The following is a 20,170-nucleotide window of genomic DNA, read 5'->3' on the forward strand; positions in this document are numbered from 1 at the left end:
CAAATGTTCTACTTTTTTTTTTAAAGATTTTATTTATTTATTCATGAGAGACAGAGAGAGAGAGAGAGAGGCAGAGGGAGAAGCAGGCTCCCAAGGAGCAGGGAGCCCGATGTGGGACTCGATCCCAGGACCCCGGGATCATGACCTGAGCCGAAGGCAGACGCTTAACCATCTGAGCCACCCAGGCGCCCCCAAATGTTCTACTTTTGCTTCATGGATTTGTAGAGAAAAACAGTTGAGGTGAAATTTGATTGGCAAATAATAATCTTTTTTCCTGTCTTTGGGAAAGATTATGTTTTCTGAACATTGTCAATGTTTGGTCTTATGATTTGAAATTAAATTTGTGCTGAATTCTTTTAATGAATCAGCCCAGCAGAAGTATTAGTACCTTCTGACATACTGATTCATGGTTCAGTGTAATTGAAGGAAAAGGGTTAAGACATTGAATAAACAAGTCAATAAATAAGTATTCCAACATAATCAAAAAGAAAGGAATTAGCTCTCATTGGGAGCAGACTGTTACAGGAGATACTCTATAGTTCCTAGCAATATTCTCTAATCGTCAGAACAAATCTAACAGATTAAGTATAATTATTTCCACCTTACAGGTGAGGAAGCTGAGTGTCACAGAACTGTAACTTTCCTAAGATGGCAAGGGAAAAGAAATAACAAAGAATTAAGCTTTCTTTGACTGAGAGAGAAGGACAGAGCAAATTTCAAATATAACAGATAAGGAAATCTACAAGCGTGGAAAAATATGTTCATTTGTTCTCTCTTAACTGTAAAGCTAGAAAGAAAATGGTGGGTTTAACGTGCCATATAAAATAAATAATGGGAAACATTGCTGCTTGACTGTTAAAACAGTATGGGTGCACCTATCAAATTCCAACACAGCTGCCAGTTAAGTACACTCAGTGGGAAAAGTCAAACTGTTAATTTAATATAATGTAGACAAAATAATCACTTAGTTGAGCAATAATTTCATTTTCCACTTTGGGTTGCTCTTCATTCCACAGTTACAGCCTAGAAAAATAAATGTACTAATGCATGTGCTAACACCACTTGGGTTCTAAGAATTAGTTTAAACCTAAGTTCATGTATTTTCTTCCTACATCCATCACAAGAAGAATTTATGAGAATGAATCAGGTAGGAGTGAAAGGTGAACCATGTAAGGTGCCCTTTTTATAATCCTAGGATTATGCAGTATATTTGAGGTTCAGAACGTTTATCATAAACCTCTGAGTAATCACAAATCAGAACTCCGAGAAGTAGTTAGAAAGCTAGAATCAATTCCCTTTCTACATTCAAGACATAGTCTTAATAAATGTAAATATTTAGCTTAAGTCATTGAATAGCAAATGTTTAAAATAGTATTAGTGAGATATGCCACCTTATTTCCCTTTTTCTGCATTTTTATATTTTTATTGAAAAAAATGAAGCAAAAATCAAAACTTTTTAGCTGTAAAGAAGTTGTGAAAGTAACAAACGAGTAATTCGAGGCACGATTTTTCAGTGATTCCTTTTTGGCATTAAGGAAATTAGTTTTCTAAACGCCTTTAAAAAAATCAACACATTCATTGATTTACTTCTCTAACAAGCCTTCAGTCAGAAAAATAAGGGAAAATGAATCCAGAATTTCCCAAATTTGAAGTGTAATGGACATAGCTTGAGAGAAGAAAGAGTTAACAGAAATAACTTTAATTCTTTAATTCGGGTCCTAAGACTCAATTCTCTTCATGTCTCACACCAGAGACTCTGTTGCACCTTAGCAGAAGACTCCAAACAGTGGTATTTACATATTTTGAGCTAAAAGATCACCAATTTTATACACATCAAGTAAGCATGGACTTTTAAAAGTCCATGATTCATATAACCTATATTAGCCAATAATTTGACTTTTGTCTCTTCAAAATGCTGCTTAATAGTCAAGCTAATTTTATATGTTGAAATGCATAATGGGCAAGTGCATGTCAAAATTTGAAAATAGTTTTATGACTTGGGGCGCCTGAGTAGCTCAGTCAGTTAAGCATCTGCCTTCGGTTCAGGTCATGATCCCAGGGTTCTGGGTTCGAGTCCCGCATTGGGCTCCCTGCTCAGCAGGGAGTCTGCTTCTCCTTATCCCTCTGCCTCTCCACTCCGCTCATGCTCTGTCTCTCTCTCTCTCTCTTTCAAATAGATAAATAAAATCTTCTAAAAAATAAGAAAATAAAATAGTTTTATGACTTAACTGATAATTTTCTTGTGTGTGAATTTTTTAGTCTGAAATTTTCTTTCTCTGAAAATTTTAGTCTGACTGAAAACTCAACACTAGTATTTATTCTAACTTTTCCAGACCACCAGTTTTGGCATTACTATGAAATATGTTATAAGACTTTGGTTCTGGCTTTATATTTAGCTTCTTTTATTTAGTTGGCTTAAATGACTACATTAGTTGTTAACAATGAAACTTAATTCATATCGGGTGAGCTAGGGACTACATCTGGGACCTGTTACGACCTGATGCTGCATGGGTTTATTTCAACAAGGAGAGGAAAAACATTTTAACCCCAGCTCTGATTCAGAAATGATTCTGAATTCAGTTATTCTGCAGCATTTGGACCTTGTCCATGTATCAGTTATTACAAATCTTCCTCCCACATCTTGCCTTCCCAGTTGGAAAGAAGCAAAATGTGTTTTTATCAGTCTCTAAGTATTTAAATTTGCATATGGCACTCCAGAGCATTTTGCTTTGCATTTGCAAACTTCGGCTTCATTAATTTTTTTTTTTTTCAAATCATGTGTCTTCTTGTGAAGAATTACACGGAGCACATTTTGTTGTTAATAGTCATTTAAATTATTTACTGGCTTCTTTTTTTTTCAGTTCCCTGGAAAACACAGAGGGTGTTCTCACAATTTGTCTGGCTTGTCTTTGGAAAATCATGTTGGAATGTGAATCCAAAGCATCAAAATTTGTGAAAGCAGAGTGTTATCCCAAAAGTGTCAAGCAGCCAAATGGTACCAGTTTCAACAGTGATGCCAGAGTGAAAGACAGTTTTTGTTTAAATCCCTGCTTTTCGTCCAGCATCTATAGTTGGTCTATTTGTCCCAAAGACAAAGGGCCAGCGGCACCTGAAACTTTTATCTTTCACTTCCTTTGGAAAGTCACTTGACATTCTGCTGTAATATTTTAATCTTATTGTATTATTTATTTATTTTATTAAATCTCTTATTGATCAGACATCATTGAAGGAAGATTCGTATTTTGTAAAATATTACATATATTTTAGACAAATAATATAATACCTTTTAAATTTATGTATAAACACACATCTAAAAGATCACAGACTAGCTTTAGGTTGATTATTATTTATCATTTGTTCACTCATTCATATATATGTTTATCAAGCATATACAAGGTAGTTGCTAGATTTTATGAAGGAGTATAAAGAGGAATCAGACCTAAATCTAATCTCATTTCCCTCTATAAAAATTATCGAAAAACCTAGAGATATAATATTAAGTAGATAGCTAAGTAAGAGAGGGAGGGAGGAAGAAGGGAGGATGTGTGGAGGGAAAGAGAGAGAGAGCAAGAGAGAGAATAGGAGTGACAAAAACAAATGTGGCAAAACCCTAACAACTGTTGAATTCTGGATAACGAATTTAAAGGAGTTCCTTGCATTATTCTTATCACTTTTCTGTATGTTCGATACTATTTTAGAACAAATTTATCGAGTGTTCTGGGAAAAAAAAGTAGATGAAACATGTAAGGGACTGAGGTTTGGGATGCCTAGAGTCTTCCTCAATGACGGGAATCGCACCTCAAATCTTATTTATCTCCCTACTATTTCTAGAATCACTCTTTCAACTTGGGAGACAATTAATATATAAAAAGAGGTGCTTATTTTTTCTTTGGAGTCCCAATTTTCAGGCCAAATTTCTTCATGTTAAGCCACAAAACTATTGCAAACTGCACATACAATACATAAGAGAACACATGCAAGAGACAACTTTGTACATGGTTGTGTGGGAGCCTCAGCGACTGGAGGGCAGTGGATTGGGACGAATCTCTCGGTCTCTTTTGCTGTCTAATATTAATTTAAAACTATCACCACTCTCAAACTGTAGCCAGTTGAAGCTGGAGTTTTAGCTTTCTCATCTTCATGCATCCAGCAGAGACCTTTGCGTGTAGTAAGTCCTCAATTCTTGTTTGTTGGCATATGAATGAAGAAATACAAGTGGAAACATTTTTGTGCCAAACATCCTCAGATTGATTTCTCTTATTTTGTTTCTCACACCAAGGCTCTGCTGATCTTCATGAGGCTCAGTTATCCCACAGTGTAAAATTTGACACATTTGATTCTTTACGACAGCCTTTCTAATTAGAACTGCAACGTGCAAACTATATTTAGGAAAAGGTGTGCAAGGATTTGTCAAAAGGAAAGTAGATTGCAAAGCTGGAGGATACTAATGGTCAGCTTATATATTTAGCCTGTGGTTAAATAATATCTTTTCTTGTGTCTCTTTAAAATCAAAAGCCCTATATTATGTATATGTTTTTTCAAATGACATTTGAGTAAAAATGTAAAAGGCCTCTAAAGAGATGAAGGGCACTTCTGGACTTGGAGAGAGCTCTCAGGTTTGATAGTAGCATTCTGAGTAATCTAAATTCATACCTATTATCACTTAAGTCAACACTGATGCTGCCACTGGATCTTACACAAATATTCAGATTTTTGTTTCCCTCGTCATTCTGAAGGTTATCTCCCTGGTTGCTCTGAAAAATCAGGTGACAACCATTTCCCATGATGCTTTAAGGGCTGTCAAACTGTCCATCAAGCTGTCACCTGACCAATCGTTCCCATGGTTCTTTTAGACTTCCAGTATGATAAATTGAAAGGCCCTATTATCTGTCTGTTGTGAAGAGGAACTGTTGGGGCTTTGATAAGATATCACTACTCCCAGGTGAGAGGCGGCTGACAGCACATCAAGGCAAAACAACACGTAGAAACACTGAACAGGGGAGCATGGGTTTACAAACATCTGTTGTCATTATTTATTACTTCTCTTTGGGCTTAAGTTTCTGACTCATCCTCAGATAATTCAAGAACAGATATTTTGCTTTCTAGCTTGCAAACAACAATTGCTGCTCTTTTCATCTTGGGAGGAAAATCTTAAAATTGAAAACACATCTGCCTACCTTTTGGCTTCATGGCACACAAGTGTTCCACCTTGTAACCAACAAGTTCTGTGTTCCTGCTGATGTCATCATTTACCTTTTTTAAAAAAGTATTTGAGAATAACTATTTTTAACTATAATAAATAGTTGGATTTGGGGGGCTAACTAATAAAATTAATTACCTAAGTCTTGGAGGTCATTATTAATGTACCAATACACAAACAATATGAAGTAGTTTAAGTGCCAGCACATATTAGTTAATCTGTATTTTAGTATTGATGATAAGGTGAATAAGTCCAACATTTCATGAGAAATAAGGTTTGTGATTTATTATTACCAGCTTCACCTTTTAACTTTTCTGAATGATGCTAACATAAATCTAAAAGCTTGAATTTATACACAAGAGCCATGAATAGAGGAAAGGACATTGCCCTCAATGGATCAATCAATCCCATCGTTGGGATTGGGATCAGGAAAACTGTAAAGGCAGGGGGAGGTTGTGAGGCAAAGGCTTTCTGAAGAAATCTTTCTGGGAAGTGGGAATAGTTTATTAGAGCTACAGAAACAATTTTACATTTGGGATTTAATCTTCGGGCTTAAATATCCAAAAAGTTGCCAACAGAAACACGATACTCGAATCCTTACTACATGTAAATGTAATTTTATTCTTTAGGAGTTACTCTCTTTTTTTGTGATTTTTCCTTTTTTTCTTTCTCTGTTACATAAATGACATATGATGACAGATGACACATAAAGTGTTCTGTGCCCTCACATACTATCATTACATGAATACCGAACAGACCCTTTGGAGATCACTCAAAGAAGATAATCTGTTGTTATTTATTGTGGAATAAAAGTACTATAGTTGGTTGCTAACATCACCACCTTGTGTACAAATATTTTTTTGCATGCAGTTTCCTAATGTCATTAAGCAGTATTGTAATGTCATTACATAGTAATGTAGCACTTCGATTAGAGACAGCATTTAAATAATTTTGTAATTCAAAATCTGAAAAAATAAACTATGGTTTATTTTTACTCCTTTGTAATTATTTAACCACCTAACACTCTTCTTCACTCATATAAGAAGCAAAAAGGCCCCACAGTCCTCAAGAACTGAGAATTTGTCAAAATATTCTCTAAAACAATGGCCAAGGAATTCAGAGTAAAAAGGAAAAGAGAGAATTAAATTTCCTGAATATCATGATAATACCAACAGTACATGCATCCAATGCCTTCAATATCTATTGGTGAAACTAATTTCAACAATTTTTCCCCCTAAGCATTTTTAGCTCACCCAATAGGCCAATATTGGAAATTATTACTTACTTGAAAGCATCATTTTGGTCTCTATCCAAAGATGAGGGGAACCTCTTGATGAGGTTCTGAACATCAAAATTCTTTTTCTAGTGGCTTCTGGCATGTCAGAAATCCCATAGCAAATTTTTAAATTTTCAACAGTCCTTGCAGATCAATGAAGTTGACTTTTCCAAAAGGACATACCTTGTGGTCTAACGAAGGAGGTAGTGGCTAGAGAGGAAAAGACCAGAATATTCAATAAATTCAGTGTAGGTCTCAAAGGAGACAAACAAACATACTCCCTGTTAGTCCCTCTCTCACAAGACTTCCAACAGATTTCTAGAAAAAAACTATTTCACATTTGGATTTTAGTGTTACTTCCTTCATAATTTCTCAATCTCTCTTTCTCTATTTCTAAGTGACTTTTTATTATAATTTCTTACTTCACGTAGTAGCTAAATAAGAGTTGTTTTAAGTTGCTGAAAGTAACATCCAGTGCCTCTTTCACTTCTAGAGTTTTCCTATATAGTTTGATTATACAGTAAAAACTTTTAAATTTGCTGGGGCACCTGGGTGACTCAGTCCCTTAAGTGGCTGCCTTCCGCTCAGGTCATGATCTCAGGGTCCTGGGATCGAGACCCACATGGTGCTCCCTGCTCAGTGGGGAGTCTGCTTCTCCCTCTGCCTCTCCAGCCCCGACTCGTGCTCCCACACATGTGCACGTGCACTCTCTTTGTCAAATAAATAAAATCTTAAAAAAAAACTTTAAAACTGAACATAATATAAAAAAATAGCTCAAAAGCAAAAAAACCAAACAACCAAACAAAAAATGTTCCTAAAGATCCAAGGCAAAATATAACAATCTAAATTTGGTGTGCATGTGTGCCTTCCTGTCTGTATGTGAGAAACTTGGGTATTTTCAAATGTAAGTTCACTTGACAAGCGTAAGAAATCCTGCCATGTTAACTAATGATTAGTTTAGTTTTCTTCTAATTTTGACTTTAATAGGCTCTTCTTTTTTTTTTTTTAAAGATTTTATTTATTTATTTGACAGAGAGAGACACAGCGAGAGAGGGAACACAAGCAGGGGGAGTGGGAGAGGGAGAAGCAGGCTTCCCGCTGAGCAGGGAGCCCGATGCGGGGCTCGATCCCAGGACCCTGGGATCATGACCTGAGCCGAAGGCAGACGCTTAACGACTGAGCCACCCAGGCGCCCCTTTAATAGGCTTTTCTAACAAGAGACTAAGAAAATCTTGAAAAGGTAGATAGCTTTGACTAGATGAATTTGGGGGTATTTTTATAATGATAATTTTTCTGATTAATTTAGCAGCAAAATCACAAAGTAAGGCTAGATTTTAATTCCTCTTATTATAAAAACTTCTTGTCAAAACTTTTAGCTCTGTTTCTGACTAATGATACATGAGAGGGCTATTAAAAGGAGGTGGATTTGCTCAAGATTGTTTCTCGTGATTTTTTTCTAGACTACAATCGTATTAATGCTGTATTCATTGACAATCTCATGGTTTCCAAAGTCCAAAAATAACTTCTTTTGTGTCCACAACTACACTATAAGGTAGGTAGGGAAGGTACCCAAGTTCATAGATGACCAAACCGAGGGTCAGAGGCATGACAGGGAAATGCTCACAATCATATAGATGTTAGTAGCAGAGCCAGCAAAGAACTCAGGTTTTCTGATTCTTAGTTCAATGTTATATCCTCTACCCTCACACTGCTCTTGTCTTGTCCCCAAAGATACTTTAAAAATGTAGATATTAGAAGTTAAGTCCATTTTGGTAGGTGCTTCCCCATGTTTGGTGGAAGTTTCACAATGTAGAATTCTAATGCTGGAAAGTCACGTGGTGCTATGCTGTCAAACAGGAAGTAGGGTTCCTGCTTACTTACTCCTAATGTTTTTAGAATCAAACACAGTCATTATGGTAGGCTGTTTCATTTACCTCTGACAACAAGCAAATGTGTGCACGTTTATATGCATGGTAAATATGCAGAACTTGTAAGATATCTAATGATTTTAAAAAACAAAATAAATTTTTAAGAAATGTTCCTAAAAGGAATAAAAATCCATAGACACTTTCTGATTTTACTGAATATTAAACAAATGTTTCAAGCATTGATGCTTCAAAGAGGCCAACCACTAATGATCTTTAAAGGGAGAAAATGAACTTGCAAAAGCTTCAGATGTTTGGATGTTTTCCTTTTATGTTGTATCTACTTAGGTCAAGCAGTGTGAATTGAATGAAACCGAACTGAACAAAACTCTAATGTAAAACTGAGATTCATTAAACTGTTCACCTTTTTTGACTGCTTACTTGTATGTGTAAAAAGCTGCAAAAGAAATGAAAGACATGGTTTCCATATTTTAATAAAGGTGATTTTTTGAGACTACAAAAATAGAGTAAAATAGCACGTATATTTCTTACAACTCATTTTAATTTTTTAACTTATGCAGAAGAATAAACCAATACTACTTGTGGAAATCAATGAACAATTTCTTACTTTCCCCAAAAGATTCAGATAATGAAACAGATATCTGTAGGACAAAATGCAGCTAAGTGGTCTCTTTGGCAAGCACTCGAACTCACTTCTATGCTTGAGACATTAAGAAAATGTCACTTGAATAAAGATGAAATTGACCAAACCCATCACTACCTAGGAAAGGAAGAAGTAAACAGTGGAATTGATCTAAGCTAACTTTGTATCCCAAATTCAAAATCATAACAATAAAGTTCTTTACATGAGCAACTCTGTGAACTGATAAAAGGGGCTGTCTAATTTCCTCCCATGCATCACACTAAAGAAATGAAGGGAGAAAAATCATTCTTCTCTGTTGGCCTCTTGTGTGAAATTTCTTTTCTTATCATCCCATCTCGTCATATCTTTCTGCAGTTTGAATTACCCTCTTTTCCTCAGACTGGTAAGGCAGTGAAAGGATGTTTGTTCTGCTAATTAACTTTATTACCCTGATAACTCCCTGCAGCCTTTTACGAAAACAATTACCGTTACTCCTTTTTTCCCCCTACTGGCAAAAAAAAAAGGAAAAAAAAGGAAAAAGAAAAAAAAAGACTATTAATTAGAAACGAGGCCCAGGTCCCTGCCATGTTATCCTGCCACGTTCCCAGGCCCTCGAGCAGGATAGCATTACATTGTCAGTAGTAATTTAGCTCTCATCTGTCTCTGCTAATTATTGTCACATTCATCAAATTCATCAACAAAAGTGCTCTCAGAAGGATTGCATATTTGCAGTTAATACAGCATAAACTGGTATTACCCATCACCACATTTGTGATGATGAGAGGGACACAACTTATTCATCCCTAATTAGAGCAAGCTGGGTAATTAATTATGCATTCCGCCTTATTACTTCTGAGTTCCCAGATATTGTTTGTCTAAAAAGGGGGAGAAAGCAGGAGAGAGAAGCCTGAAAATGCAAAAAAAAAAAAAAAAAAGGGTGATGTGTTTTGTCACATGCGCTATGCCATAATTCCCACCTGACAAACTAGCTGAATCAGTGGAAAATTGCGAGTTGTCAGCAGCAGAATAAACTGCCGTAATAGCTGATTAATGATCAGCACCTGTGACAGGTGCTGTACGGGACTGTAAACTTGGTTTGATTAACAGTCACTGGACGAATAAATATTAGTGACAGTCAGTGGAGAGCAAGTTTGCTTGTTTTCTTCCCTGTTAACAAATCGCACACATTAAAGTTATTGATATTTCTGTCTGAGACACTCTATTTTTTTGTAGTTATCTGGCAACATTGGCAGTGAGTTATAATAGATTGTTTCTGTTCTGTTATTTTATTTCAGAACTAAAACTGTATTTTGACAAAATGACCTGTAAGGGTTTAAATCTACCAGGTGTGGAAGAAAAGGCTAAAAAATTAGTCTTTCACACTTGCTTTAATTTATGCTCACCTGCTAGTTATCTCTATGTGTGCACGTATACACACACACGCATCTATTCATTGTACCCATTTACATGTATGTACAATCACTATTAAGGAATGTTCATAACTAAAAAAACAGACATACACTTAGGGTGTGTGGTGTTAACTTATGTAAAAACGTTTTTTTAATTGATTTTTCTTTTTCAGAGCGGAATATTTCCCCTAAAAACATTGGTAGTGTGAATTCTCCCAACTCCCAATTGGAATCTCCCAATTCCAAACTGAAGAGACCATCTTCCGAGGCAGATTCAAAACTGCTGCCAGCTTGATTGATTCTTCCTGAATTGACCAGTTACAAACAGATTGGTCAGAAGGTGCTACCTCTTTGAGCTGATTGGTTTTTAACCAAGATTCAAATTATGTGCATAGACAAGCAAAGTGTGAATGATGGGAAGAACCCATTCCTTCTCTTTCTTTCTCCTTTTCTCTTTCTGTCCTTTAGGTCATAATAAAGGAAACCACTTGACTTCACTGTAGTTTTGGCCTGCGTAGAGAATGGTTAGGATCATTTTGGAATCCTAAAGATCTACTTTCAAACTTTGGCCCTGCTGACTAACTGCGTGAGTTTGGGTAAGTTACTTCATCTAATCGTTCAGTTTCCCAACATAAAATGGGAGCATTTCCAACCTATGGTACAATGTTACTGTGGGGATTAAATGAGATAACTTGTGTGTAGTAAGTGCTTGCGTGTACCTAAGCACCCTAGCACAGTGCCTAGCATAGAAAGTGCTCAATAATTAACAACTGAATTATTATTAACACAACCGCTTGAAATTTGAATAGTCAAGTTACCTTCAGTTTCTGTTTCCCATTATAAAATGTTTTAGGAACGACTAATTACCTTTTTTCCTTTGCACACTCTAAAATGAACAAAACAAAACTTAATGCTCACTTATCCCTGACTGAAAACTGAGAAAAGATGAGTGATGTCCTTCGGTAGTAGATACCCCAAGATGCTACTCTGAGTTATTTAGCTGTTTTTCAGCAGCACAGAAGTGGGACTTGATGGGGTAGGGCAGAGGCTAGAAGGCAGCCTGTTTCCCTCCAAATCTCCATAAGAATGTTTTTAGAAACTTCTGGGGTGATGGTAGAGACAGATCTGTGTAATGTTTATTTAGCACACTCTCATATTCTGGTAGAATTGAAATAGTAAAACACCAAGCACAGAAAACAAAAATAAAAATAACATCAAAGCAAGTGCATTTTGATAATTTAGTATATATTTATTTTGATATTAATCATCTAACAGAGAATGAAAATGACGAAAGAACACAGAAAGGCAGTATGGTGCAATTATAGTTTTTGAAACAGTGTTGAGAAGTAATAAAACTGCCCTATTTCAGGGCGCCTGGCTGGCATGGTTGGTTAAGCATCTGCCTTTGGCTCAGGTCATGATCCCAGGGGCCTGGGATGGAGCCCCGGGTCAGGCTTCCTGCGGGGAGTCTGCTTCTCTCTCTCTCTCTCTCTCTCTCTCTCTACCCCTCCCCACTGCTCATGCTCTCTCTAATAAAGAAATAAAATCTTTAGAAAAACTGCCATATTTCTAGGACATTAGGGAATACGTACCTATTAGATCACATTTAATCAATATCTAAAGCCAATTTATTTAGATAAAAAGAAGCAAAAATAAAGGAGGCTTACAACTTTAGTTGTATCTATACCTATCTTAAGAACATTCGGGAAGTAGTTTTCATGAAGAGTCAGAATGATTTTTTTTTCTTTTAATAGTGTGCCTAATTCACTTTTAAATTTTAAAAGCATGTCTTATAGAACTTTCAGAAAAAATAGCAAAGTTTAACAGTAAAGTAGATCACCCTTGTTTGGTCATCACCAAAGCAGTTGCTTTCAACTACCACATACTGAAATAACCTGGGAAATTTTTTTTTTAAATAAAGATATCAGGCCTCTACCACCAGATTCTCATTTCATTGGTCTTGGGGAGCCCCATGGGCATTGGCGTGTTTAAAAAGTTCCCCAGGTCATTCTGATATCTATCCAGGATTTAGAACTGGAGATAAAGACACAAAATTAAAAATTTATGTAGTAAGATTTAATGTACAAAGTAAAAATTCTTTCAGATTATAGAACTAATAATTGTGAAATGGATGTCTGGAAATTGAAGTGCATCACATGTAGGAGCTTTAGAGTTATCTGAAGTTACTACTGAAAGAATCATAATTGAAATACTTTTTTTCTTAGTTAATCCAATCAGAGAGAAAAATACCTAATAATTCAAACAGTAAGAATGATATCCTGAATTCACCAACCCACTTCATATCACTAATTAGAATTGCAGGGTCAATTGCCTTATCTCATTGGAAAAAAACCCATCGAAGGTGGTCAGACCATTTCAATGGCTGATGGATAAACTAGATGGTGGCAGGGCTGACTGGTGATAGTGGCTTGCTTCCAAGTTGATATCCTGCTGCACAAATGGTGACAGAAAATCAAGAGACTAGAATATTCCTGCCATTTGGCACATATAAACGTAGCTTAAAAATCAGGTAATAGGCACTCTACACCCCCTTCTGTCTGCACTTTGGGCGCTTTGACCATTCCTGTTGCATATGAGTGCATGGTTGTAGGGACGGTTCATTGGTTTATCACTTCCTCGTTGCTATTCATGGTCAGATGACCCAGGCAGCCACATAAAATAAATGGGAAATTGCCTGTTTGACTAAAACACTGGTATGCCAGATTATGAAACAGTTCCATTAGGGAGGCAGCTCACTCTGTTAACTTGTTCTAGAATTCCTGTGTTTCCATAAAGTCTTAATTAAAAATTTTAATTATTAAAACACTGAATGGTATTTCATAAAGCTTGCTCAAAACAAAAAAGTAATCCATCTCTGGACATTTGAAGACGAAAAGTCTCACTTGGCACAGGTGATTTTGGGGTGGGTCAACCGGGAATGCCTCACTTCACAGAACAACTTGATCCTACTGAATTTTCCATAGCCCAGAACATGGGTGGGAAAATTATGGCCAGTGGGAAAATCTGGCCTGCCACTTATTTTTGTAAGGCCTTGCAAGCTAGGAATGGTCTTTACATTTTTAAATGACTGAAAAACATTTAAAAAAATTTTGTGACATGAAAATTATATGAAATTCAAATTTCAGTGTCCATACATAAAATTTTTTTAACATAGCCATGTTTATTTGTTTTCATATTGTCTATGGCTCCTTTCTTATTAAGATGGAAGAGTTTGGTACTTGCAACAAAGACTATACATTTCGCAAAAATGAAATATTTGCTATTTGTCCTTTCCAGAAAAAGTTTGCTTGTCCGTACTCTAGAGTAGTGTTTCTCAAAGTTTGATTTGCATACACACGTGGGATCTTATTAAAATACAGATGTGATACAGCAGGTCTACAATACTTGAGATTTGATTCAGCATTTCTAATAGGCTACCTGGTGATGCTGATGCTGCTGGTTTGAGGAACATACTTTGAGAAGCAAGGCTGTAGACCATGACCCTCACTATACAGGCTCACAAGACTGATGTCAGTCTGATCAAGAGCAGATCTTTCAGGAATGGATTCATAGTATTAACTAAGCTCACAAGATTGATGTAGAAATTAGAAATCTAATTTATTAAATTGTTAATGAGAAATATGATAGGGACCAACCCAGAATCTTCTGTTCCTGTAGACATGCTACTTGAAATACCGAATCAGAGCAGACAGACAAGAAGGGACAGGAAACAGCAGGATAGAGTTATGTGTTTAGATTGTTCAAATAGAGGCTAATAGAGAGATTTGCTAGCTCACTGCTGCTGCCACCAGAGTAGTGGTTTTAAAGTGTACCTGGGATTTGTTTTAATCAGGTATGATAAGGCACACAGACATGGAAGTGATTGTTATGAAGAAAGGAGTTTTTATTTCACAGATCCCTAGAAAGAGAAGGCACAGCATGCCATGCAGGGAGCCCACAGAGGGAGGTATCAGGCTGGCCAGGAGGCAGAGGAAGCGAGGGAAAAACATGTGCAAGAGCCTTTACTGTGGTTGTCCAAGGAAGGAACGGAAGAGGCAGGATAAACAAGTTTAGGATTGGTTTCTTTTAATAACTTCAGCGGGCTCTGGGGTTGAGGGGCTATTTCTTGTGTCTGGCACCTAGCCCTGGAGTGATTAGGGCAGATGGACAGTGGCCCAGAGTGTAAGGATAAGTAAAAGAGGGAGTTAGGGTTACGGGCTTTGATTAGGTTGGTTTGCATACAAAAGTGTGGTCTCCTTCAGTTGTTTAGGGCTCTCTAGGAATTAGCTAGTCCTGGGAAGGGTCAGCAAGGCCCCAGATGTGAAAACAACAGGAAATACAGAAAATAAAAGAAGTATGATTAATAGTCCTTGGACCAGGTCACCCTTGTCTACGATGGTTATGGGATGGACACTGCCTATACACCCCTCTTTGATTATTTGTTTTCTGTTTTTGTAGCTGCAGACCTCCTTTCTAACTGACACATTCTTCCTTCAGATCTGCTCATTCTTTTAGTTTGTGGAGAAGTCCTTCCAGTCTGAGTATCCTTCAGCCTCTTTTAAATAATTTTGTGTATGGATTATCAAGTTCAACATGGCTCTAACCTATTGCATGTTAATTACCTAGTCTAACTCAAAAAACAGTATTATTTTGCTCACTACCAAGTTGGAGAGGGACCCAATATAGACAACACCATATTTTATACAATAACTTCAACTTAATATGACTATTTATACACTTGTAACACTCTACTTCAGACTATGGAGCCCTCAATCTCTTCCAGAGGGTCACAAATTAGTGATGGTAACATTTAAGTGGTGGATCTGATTGGGGGTCATTTTTATGACACTATGATCAATTACAGGATGGAGGTAACGTTGTGATCATCTATAAACTTCTATACATACCTGCTTTCTCCATAGAGATGCCCACAGGCCATAGGGAGAGAGAAAAGTTGTAGCAGATGCCCCTTGTGCAATCAACTGCAACATCTACAGGCTGATTTTGAGTAATCTTTCTGGGAGTCCTGCCCTAGCCACTCTAGCCAAAGAGAATTGCCAATAAGGGCAGTAACTTCATGCCACCTCTCATTTTCAGCACATAGCAATTCCCTAATCTTGGTTCACTGTTTATTATTATCTTACAAAATTATGCCATATCATTTTAAAGGATTTCCCTGCAAATTTCATTTTAAATATGTCACAACTCTAAAATTACTAGGAGTAGCATTGAGAGAACAAGATCTGTCTCCTCATACTAATTACTGTGTGACCATGATCAAATTACTTCTTCTCTCTGGCCATCAGTTTCCTCATCAAAAATAGAAGGATTTCAGATTATAGGACTTCCACAAACCCTTCAGGCTTTAAAACGCTAAGCTCAACTGGAATGTTTCTGTAAAATATGCATAAAAATGGGTTTATTTCTTTATTGCCCCACTCTTGGCATATGCCATATGGTAATCTGGACCTCCATTTGGCTTTTATTTCTTTTTCCTGGTGTTTCTATAACTTGTTTAAAAGTTTGTTCCCAATTTTCTTCATCAAAAAAGGGAAAACATTATAAAATTTGGGGGGCAGTTATTTGGCTTTGTATTCCCCAGATTTTGTATAAATGGTCCATCTGATAGGTGTTGGTTGAGTTACATTAATGTGGGAGTACCCTCAAAGCAAATTACTTTGGGGTAACAGAATCTTAAAAGGTTGAGAGCCTATAGCCTTGCACAATAAAGCAGGACTTTCACAAGCTAGTTGATTGGATGTGTGGTAATTGTTGGTATCATATTGCAGCGACTACATTTTATAAAATTACAAAATAATTTTGTTTCTCTGGAAACACTGAAAGAGTAATTTAACTTTAAATTTCTTAATGGTCCATTGTATTTCTGATGATTAAAGTAATTTCTGATAGTTCTATAATTAGGTTCTATCTAAATCCTATAAGGATCAAGGAAATTTTTGCATTGAGATTGGAATTTTCCCACTTTTCACAGCTTGTAGAAAGGAAGACAGTCCATTCAGAGTAATGTCAATGCCATACCTATATATGCTTTGTGGGATTAAAAAAAAAAACTTCAGATTTCTCCTCTTAATGCACTTCCACTTATATGCAATGATTTTGATCAGATGTAGCAGTGGGTGAGAATGGGGGAGGCACTGAATATAGAAGCGGTGCCAACAGATGCAAAAATGCCATGGAAATCTTTGGCCCAGAAATAATAGCTTACCAAAATACACACACACAGTTGTTGGACTCTTGAACAGATACACAGCCGTCTGTATAGACAACAGTGCTGTTGGCCAAAGTCCCGGAGGCAGGCCAACCTCCCATCCAGATGCCACTGCCAGTGAGGAGCCATTTGGCATCTAGTTCTCTGGCTGCCAACCTTCTTTCCCATTCTCTGGCATGAATTTTCACAGGGGCTGCTCAAGGAAATGAAGACTCTGAAGACTTCTGTATTAATATGCCATAATAACGCAGTGCCACAGGGGTCCTTTATGCTATTTGAATGTTTTATCCCTTAATTTTTTTTTAAGTGTCAAAGAAACCTGACTTCTTGTGTATTTACCTACAGATAAATGCCATTGCTTTGGAAATTCAGAATGATATATTTTGATTTCTGCATGGAGCCAGCTTTCCTTAATCCAGAAATACCTTGAGAATGTTTAAAGCATAAGCAATTTGAAGCACACGGCAGAGAAAGAAAGAGAGAAAGGGAAAGAAGGAACAAAAGAAGGAAGAAGGAAAGAACGAAAGAAAAGAGGAAAAAAGAAATAAAGTGTACTGAGCTTTTGGGAGAGTGAAAGCAATTGCTCACATCTCTTCAGCCCTAGCAAAGTGAACACTAAAAAAATCTCCTACTAGTAGGAAGAATTCAATAAGCTCACTTTTTTTTTCAATGAGAATTGAATAGGTATCAATATACTTCCATGAAAGTCTGCACGTGACACCAACTTCCTAGGGGGGAAAATATCAAAGCAAGCACTGTCTTCTCACCTTGTAATCTCATCAAATTCCAATTTCTGCTTATGTGAGGTTGCACTAGCACTGTTTAATACTTCCCAGGCCTTCCAGGAGAAGCTTCTTTACCCACTGCCTGTGTATCCCCTCCCTCACATGAGTGGGGCGGGCAGCCAGACAGAACCTGCTGGAAGTGCTGCTTTTTTTTTTTCTGCAGCTACTTTACAAGAGCAAAGTTTTGAGATTCATCTGATCAAAGTGAGAATTATCAGAGGATGGCATAATATCTGATGATTTTGATGAATTCAGAAACATGTCATAGTTCAAATCACATATTTTAATTTGCACAACAAATAATACTTCTAATTTAAAGTTCTGTAGTGTCAAAATAAAACATTAAACTTATACTTCATGCTTCAAGAGGAAAGGATAGGCAGGAGGTCAGGCTTACATGGCTTATCTTGGCTCTGCTCGCTAATTTTGCATAAATGGAACACGTGAACTGGGGAAATATTTTTTTGTGGGTGCTTCATCTTTTTCTTCAATTTGTCCACAAAAGTACAATAAGGTCTTGAGGTTGACTTGGTAGAGTTTTGTCACAAAATAAGCGACCTTAAACAGACAAGAAGCAATGTTTTCCCTGGATACCTTCAGTGGGGCTGCCATATTAACTTTACCTGAAGCAACATTAATTACTCTCAGATCTCTAAGTATCATTGACATTGATAAATCATCCTCAGAGAGACATGAACAAATGAATCAAATGCTCATCATTGCATTCAGGAAAGATAAACATTTTTACAACAAGGAATAATATACCAGGCAGCCTACTTATGTAATGCTGTGTCGCATAAAGATTTCTTGATGAGCCACAGAAAACTATGCAGGTATAAACTGTGTGAGCAACGCATGGAAGAGACAGCTTAATCAAAGAAAAGCATGTGGCCAAGGTACACTATAGAAAACATAATATTTCATTCCTTTTTTTTGACAAAAAAATCTATTCAGCATTAGAGTTGGATGTAACTGTTTTCCAAACGTACTTTAATATTAATAAAATCTTCTATTTTTCCATTGTATAAATGTGATGAAATTGTTACTGACTACATCAAAGTGATGTTTAGGTAAAGTTCTTCAATAATATATAAAAAACTTGGCTTTATAGAAAAGTAACAGCTATACAGGGGCGCCTGGGTAGCTCAGTAGGTTGAACATCCGACTCTTGATTTCAGCTCAGTTCATGATCTCAGGGTTGTGAGATCGAGCCCCGTGTTGGGCTCCGTACTGGGTGTGGATCCTACTTGAGATTCTCTTCCTCCCTCTCCCTCTGCCCCTCTCCTCCACCCCCAGCTCGTGCTCTCTCTAAAAAAAAAAAAAAAAGAAAAAAAGAAAGAAAGAAAGAAAAGAAAGGAAAGGAAAGGAAAAAGAAAAGTAATAGCTACACAAACACATAGAAAATGGCAATATTAGTTGTCTGATACCTCCTTAGGAATTTTCTAATTCACTAAATGAAGCCTGCTGCATTTACTCTGTATTATCTTCTTTTATGATTTCACCTAACCATAGATTTTAGAAGAAAACCAACTGGTATTTTCTCTACATAATTCTCCACTTTCTGTTTCAAAGAAAGAGAACATGATTTATTTTTCTCTGGGAACAGTAACCACTACGAAAAGCATCTTTCCGCTTTGTGAGTTGAGGAAAGGGGTGAAATTAATGGAAAGATATTCTTTTTCCACTCACTGCGGTAAGAGGAGCAGTACTGGTCAATGCTCCCTTCACTCTCTGCCTTTTCTTTATCTGCCTTTGAGTAACCAGCTTTCCCTTTATCCTCCTGTGGACCATCTGTGTGCCTACAGACATCTAGAGAGACATCAGCAGATACCAGCAATGGCCATAATACTGCCCTGTCCTTCATTCGTGAATGAAAGCTCCAGACTTTCCCAGGATTGCAAATAATCTTTCTCACAAACATGTGCTACCTGAGAGCCTTACAATAAATTTCATGTTCTCAGTGGCATGTGAGAGACCTGCAATAATTACTTTGAGTATGCATTTTTACGCTTTTGTCCGAACATTTACAACGGCATTTTCAATTATGTTGTACAAACACTAATTTTGAGGAATGCTGAAACAAAGATTTTAGCTAAATTTGGTAAGCACTTAGTATGTGCTTTACATGCATTTTCTCATCCAGTGCTCACAAGTGGTATTAGCATTATTTCCATTTTATGGATGAGGAAACTGAGGATTCGAGAAGTGGTGTGACCTGGCTAAGCAGTGGAACTGGAATTTGAAGCCAGCAGTCTGATGCCTGAGCTCACACCCTTACACAGTACAGCATAACTGTTAGGTGAAAAATGGATGTCGGGGTCAATGAATTTGGAAACGCAGAGTTAAACTAAATTTAAAAACTTTCTTGCACAATTTCTCAGTCTTTAATATGCCAGGGGGCATTGACTCTCTCAGGTGAAATACAACATACAATATTTCCTAAACTTACTGAACCCCATCAATTGCTCAAGTGTTTGGAGCATGAACTAGATGTCTAGTTTCAGATGCCGGTTTTGCTGCTTGTGGTTTGTAACCCTGGGCAGGTGATTTAACCTCTCATTAAGTTACTTACTCATCAAAAGAAGATTTAATTATATTTAACAAGTTATACCCACCAAGACAGAAGAATGGCCAACATATTTCTGAGTAAGTTTTCAGAAAGAGTTGAAAAAGGATTTTTCATTAACATTCAGCTAATGAGAAATGTTTAACTAACCAGAGTATCTTTTTTTTTTTTAAAAAACAGTTGTATTAATCAGTGTT

The 20,170-nt window shown here is 36.7% G+C and overlaps 2 long non-coding RNA genes across 7 annotated transcripts in view; one reads left to right on the forward strand and one right to left on the reverse strand.

Annotated features, from left to right (window-relative positions):
- Positions 1-3,153, forward strand: part of LOC112822077 (uncharacterized) — a 116,589-nt gene extending 113,436 nt beyond the window's left edge. The window contains exon 5 of the long non-coding RNA XR_003207613.2: positions 2,862-3,153. This is a non-coding gene — a long non-coding RNA (uncharacterized lncRNA). The remainder of the gene's footprint in view (positions 1-2,861) is intronic.
- LOC112822085 (uncharacterized) overlaps positions 1-20,170 on the reverse strand; it is a 712,470-nt gene that overhangs the window by 150,699 nt on the left and 541,601 nt on the right. For all 6 annotated transcript variants that reach the window (XR_012379506.1, XR_012379505.1, XR_012379508.1 and 3 more), the window contains 2 exons: positions 6,486-6,686; positions 5,178-5,253 (listed from right to left, as the gene is read on the reverse strand). This is a non-coding gene — a long non-coding RNA (uncharacterized lncRNA). The remainder of the gene's footprint in view (positions 1-5,177; positions 5,254-6,485; positions 6,687-20,170) is intronic.

The sequence above is a fragment of the Callorhinus ursinus genome, unplaced genomic scaffold, assembly GCF_003265705.2.
Source record: "Callorhinus ursinus isolate GAN/ISIS: 27379988/994484 unplaced genomic scaffold, GSC_fseal_2.0 scaffold1, whole genome shotgun sequence".
NCBI lineage: Eukaryota > Metazoa > Chordata > Mammalia > Carnivora > Otariidae > Callorhinus > Callorhinus ursinus.